Consider the following 6,000-nt stretch of genomic DNA (forward strand, 5'->3'; position numbering starts at 1 on the left):
TTTTCCAGATATGCAACAAAGTCTTTTAATCAATTTAATTTGTGAGCTTGACAATGAACCCTGTTTCCAACCACAAACACTCATGAAAAGCAAGAAGGGAACGGTGGAGGATAAATTGGCCTTCATGCAAAAGATGGCTAGTTAAAAGCTTGTGCAGCAAAACGTTATCAATAGTCATTGCACTTTTCTACCTCCCTCCCAATAGCAATTCCCTCTGTCCTTTTGTGCTCACATTCACAAATGCTTAGGGTTGGAAGTTTTGCTAAGAAGCTTTCATCAGACTTCTGGGACCTGTTTCTGTTGGGACTTTGCCAATCTATGTCTTTATGTTATAGCATTTTGCTGTCACTTGGAAGCTTCATCAGAAATATGTGGAAGAATCTGAGCTGTGGGCTGCTCTTGGTTGTATTGGTGCTGTTGTTGGTTATTGGCTTTGCCTTGGAAAAGACAGATGTCATAGTGGACAAATATATCTGCTTTCTGGTGGAGTATAACAAAGAATTAAATAAGGAATTAAATTGTCTGTACTTTCTTCCTGTTTTTCTTTGTTATTTGTAGTTTTTGAGCTCTCTTTGCTATGATTTTTGTTGTTGTCAGATGACAGCAAACTCTTAGCAATACTCAGCATACAATATGTGTAGTGATATATATCAGACTACACACTGTTTTTTAGAGGACTGCACTTCTAAGCATCCATGAAAAAATACTCTAGATCTTTCATTCCAGGGAAAAGGAGGATGAGAGCAAACTAAATAGATACCTTCGTGCTACCATGAACAGGAGCTTAACAGTGCATGAATAGCATTAATATCAATGCACACGGTGAGTTTTACATGGGTAAAATGTACATGATTATACAGATGAACAAATCTACACACTTTCCAACAGAGAACAACAGTCCAAGGATGCAGTGAGGTCTCATAATTTATGATTCTGGATTGTGACAATACCGGGATAATCAGTCGTTTGATGGCAAAATTGTGTGCAGGCAAGAAAAAAACACAGGGATGTGTCATAAGAAAAGGTTAATTTGTGTCCATTTTTGTGTCTTATTTCATAAGACCAAGCTGGTCAAGTATATCATAATTTCACATGAGAGATATTATCCTGCCTCTAAATTGGCATAATTGAAGAAAATACGACTCAGATGCAAATCAAATTTCATGGATTTTTCCTCTCATTTCTTTCTTTTGGCTTAACATCTTCAAGCGTAAAACTTATTTAAATTTTCCTCATATCAGATCTGAACCTATATAAACCACAAAACAAGCCAATGAGCCGGTTTGAATTTAAACATCAATAAGATATTCCAACCCTCCTCATCAGACGCCCTCTTCAGAGCCGTCTTTTGGCTCTTGAACTCTGCAGCAGCCATGGGCAGACGGAATCCTATTAACTATCAGGGTAGGGGGGTCTTGGCCCACTTTGGCACGCTCACCCCTCCCCCCATCATGTCCTTCTGTTCTTTTTTTTTTCTTCCCCTCCTCCTATATGCTCATCTGTCTTCCCCCTACAGCATGCTCTATGGCTCATTCTAGGAATCCATTTATAGGCGCTGCGTAAACCTCAAGTGAGCGGCAGCCAAACCAACAAACAGATGTGGACAAAACATCCTATTCCTGCCTGGGTTTCCCCCTGCTTGTGCTGCTGTTGGCCCTGGATGAGCCTGAACATGACTAACACACACACACATGCCACTCACATCCTCCCTCTCATCCCCTGAAGAAGAGAAGGAAGAGGAAAAAAAGGTAGGGGAGCAGGAGAGAGAAAATCCGTTGGGAGGGGAGAGGAAAAGACTGGGATCATTTGAAAGGCAAGGTGGGTGGGGATAGGAATATGAGTGGGTGTCTTTTATACTTCTTCAAGGGGGCGGATGTAGGTTAGTGGGCGGGGGATGGGGCCAGGCTGATTCAGCTAGCTCATGAGTAGTATGTGACTCACACAAACACAGGAAGTAGCGCGTGCTGCTTGTTTAGTGAATACGGCACTGTATTTATGTAATATTCCAAATATACAGGCAATAATAGGCGTTCTTACACGACCTTCTTTCACCTCCTTACATCGGTCACTGACTCAAGGCTCCACTCTCTCTTTCAAATACTTTCATTTCCACATCCTGAGATTTTTGGACCGACAAACGCATCAGTCATACTGTGACTCAAGCTTTAGAAATTCTTAAGAGAGAAAACAGTGCCATATTTGTAACTTCCTCTGGCAACAACAGTTTGAACATACAAACAGGTTTGGCTTTTTATATTTTATCTTTAGTTTTTATTTGTCGATCTATAAGAACTATATATATATAAAATATTCTATTCTATATAAAATATAGAACTGCATACAATGCCCAAAGTTACCAAACAACATTGAAAAAAATAAAGAAAACGAAAAAGGGTTTTGGACAAAATCATAGGTAGCCTACCCTTTAGATGACTAGTTATTTAGTTACTCAATTTATATTTGTAGTTACTAGTTAATTTAGTTAATAATCAACAAACTAAGACACACATGCGCCCAGCTTTTAAGTGTTTACAATACCTGGATCCTGGATTGAAGAAATTAATGATAATGTTACTGCATGAAGGGAACTGATTGTTTCCAGTTACTTTTTAACAATGCCGATGACAACAGCATCAAAAAATGTTATAATCAAAAAGCATTTAATTGCTAAAAAACTTAAAGTTGTTCAAAGTAGAAGAAAATACTTAACAAAAAAAATACCCATTACATAGATAAGAAATTAAACAAGCTAAAAAAAACCCCACCTATTTCTTATGCAATTGAGAAACTTTATGGATACAATAAAAGATGGGTACAGCAATAGTGCTGTGGGGCTGTTTGTTGCTTCTGGTCCTGAATTTATCAAAAGAATGATGAGAATCAGATCAGAAAATCCCCGAAGGCATTTTAGGAAAATCTAGAGTTTTTCAGCAGGACAACGATCCAAAGCACACAGTCAGCTGTTGAAATGAAAAAAGATGGACTGTTTTAATCTGACCTGCAATGAGTTCTGATCTGAAAGCAAATTAAATCCCTGGAGAGAGAGTTGAAACTTGCCATTGAAAAAAAATAAAAAAAAATAAAAGAAGAATCCTGTAACTTTAAAGTTGAAATACACACCAACAACAGAGTTGCAGAAACTAAAGGGATACGTTTTTCGTATATATTGTTCAGTTTAATATATAATATATATATAATTTAAAGAAAGGAAACGTTATTTCATTGTTTGTTTGTTGATGCTGTAATACTGTAACTGTGCATATTTCTTTAAATAAATCAACTTTATTATTGCTGTAAAGTGAGGCTCTACAGTGACTGAGACTGACATTAAAGATAGGTGGCACATTGAGTTTAGATTTGGGAGGTAACATTGAGGCCAATGCCATGTGACGGAAATGACACCATCTTGTGGTGATACACAAAACAGCACTTGCATTCTCGGTATGAAAATGTGTTTTTTCTTGACTGCTTATTTATATCTCAGAGGATAATAAAAAAAGGCAGAATAATTGGCACCTTTTCTCCTTCTTCCACTACCACTCATGACAGACCGAGGTGACGCTGCATTGATGCTGATGCCCCTCCACGTGTCTCAGCCCTGCTCTTGTTGACATGAATGCCTCATGGCAGCCAAGCACATTTGTGATCATGTCCAGCAGAGGGTAGTCTTACCCTGAGAGAAGTTACTCATCCCACTTGAATCTTCCTCTCTTCCTCTCTTCCTCACCTGAATTTATCACAGAGGAGGGGAGACCATGCAGTAAACAAGCATCGGTCTAGAAATAATTGCGGCAAGCTTTGCGAGACAATTCATCCTCAACATCAACAGGTTCGGTGTGTAGCAGGACATCTGAAATGCTGTAAATATTAAAGCTACTACAGCAAACACAGTTCTGCAGATTGCCTGTAATTGATAGCTAATTCTCTTAAATTGGTTTTAAAGCCTGCTCTCCATTAGAGAGGATAAGACAGAGATGAATTAAGTCACAACTTAATTCAACCAACCTCAATCAGGTCTAAATCTAACTAAAGAAGAGAAAGCAAAGAAAGTCTGTCACTCTGACAGATGAGCATATGTTCAGAGGAGTTGGGAGGACTAATAGATGAGAGTCACCTTGATGATGATGCATCTGGAGTTTTAGAATTCATGCTACCTCACTCTGTCTTACCTGATTGATCAAAAGGGAAAGGCCTAGCCTGCCCATTTTGGGCCTGTCACATCCCTGCTTGGCAACTGCAGTCCCCAGAGTGGGCGCCTGGCTCATGCTGCATCTGTGTTGGTTACTTATAGAAACAATCTGAGCTGAGTTTTATCACAGCTTTTTATTTCCTCGGGGATCAGAGAGCAGATTCGCTGGACACAGTGCTGATGAGAGGACCACTACAAATAACTAGCGGGCTTTACAGTTGGGGATGATAGGTTTACAAACTCCTGCACAAAACAGGGTCTTGGCTCATCTGCAGAGCTGAGTCACTTCAACATTTGTCTCATTGATTGCATTTTGACTGGCATTCCCCTATCAGGCATATTGGAAAGTGGGCAGTTTTGCCTCTCGACCAGAGTAAACAGAATTACTGTATAGAAACAGTTGCCAGAGAGTGACATTTTAAGAATGTCAGCCAAAATGTGGAGACTAGAACCATGCTAAGATTTTCCTTGTTTCCGACACAATATACACCGATTCATACTTTATACATAGGGAGCCACAGAAGACACTAAACAGATGTTTTGACAGGCTGATGTGCGGGAACAGATTTTAAACACAAACGTAAAAAAATCCCAAACCGGCCCCATTAGGGTCCAAGGCACCCAGAATAAGAGAGACTCTAAAATAACCACAAACTATGATTTGATTTATGTCTTGGAACTTTTGAGTTGCCTCAGCTGTTGCAATTTGCAGATTTTTTGCACTTTGCATCTTTGTAGGTTTTTACATTTTTTTTTGCCAAATGTGGTTACGGATTCGTACTAGTTTTGTGTCACATTTTGCCCCGTTTTGGTAGTTTTCTCTCTTTATGGTCATTTAGCATCTCTTTATAAACATATCGTGCCTACTCATGGTCATTATATGTCCTATTGGTAATTTTTTCAATCCACCTTTTCTCTTCTTTTCTTGCATTTAATTTAGGTCATTTTGTACCTCTAGTTTATTTCTATTCTTTTCCATCAGTTTGTGGCCATTTTGTCCTATTTTGGTCATTTTTCTTTCTCATTTGATCTCTTTGTGATTGTTTGATGGCCCAGTTTTAGTAATTTTGCATCTCTGAAATGCTACACTTCTTACGGCCTTACGTGTCTTTGGAGACATTTAAAAAAAAAGATGTCTTTGTGATAATCAAAAAAACTCTTCACGGTTATTTTAAGTCTCATTTGCATTGTTTTTCTTTTCTCTGTTGTCACTTTGCTTCCTTGTATAAATACAAACAAATAATGTGTTTATCTGGGATATACCATCATTTCTATCTCTCTTTTCAATGTCCAGACAGGTAATAGAATAGAGGGGTAGCATTATATACACTGATTACTCATGAAGCTTGAAACCCAGCTGTTGGAGCTGCAAAGTCCAATGGTGGTGTCTGGAGTGATATCAGTTGACGGATCCCTTCTCTGACACCAGGATGTCCGTCTCTGGCATTGACCACACCACAGTGTTTGGTATCCTGTGCAAGCGAGTGTCAGATTGCTGGCTATTGATGAATGATTAGAGTTGCAGAAGATGGCACGTGGTGCTGCCACCCGCAGGGGCCAAGGCTAGACGGATTGGTCCATTTGTAATGCAGAGGGAGCCTGGTAGCTGCATTAACTATTAAAGTGTGGTTATCTGAAGGTAATGGTACGCCAGGAGCACTGAAGCAAACTAAAGCAAGAGAAGGTATAATAGTAATGTTGAACGATGGGCCCTTCTCCTGTAGATCGTATGGTCTATTCTCCTGTCTGAATGATTATCTGGGAAATGTCTCATTAGGTTGAACAGAGACATAAATGAAACCAGTTCAATT

Source organism: Odontesthes bonariensis, chromosome 10 (assembly GCF_027942865.1).
Source record: "Odontesthes bonariensis isolate fOdoBon6 chromosome 10, fOdoBon6.hap1, whole genome shotgun sequence".
Taxonomy (NCBI): Eukaryota; Metazoa; Chordata; class Actinopteri; order Atheriniformes; family Atherinopsidae; genus Odontesthes; species Odontesthes bonariensis.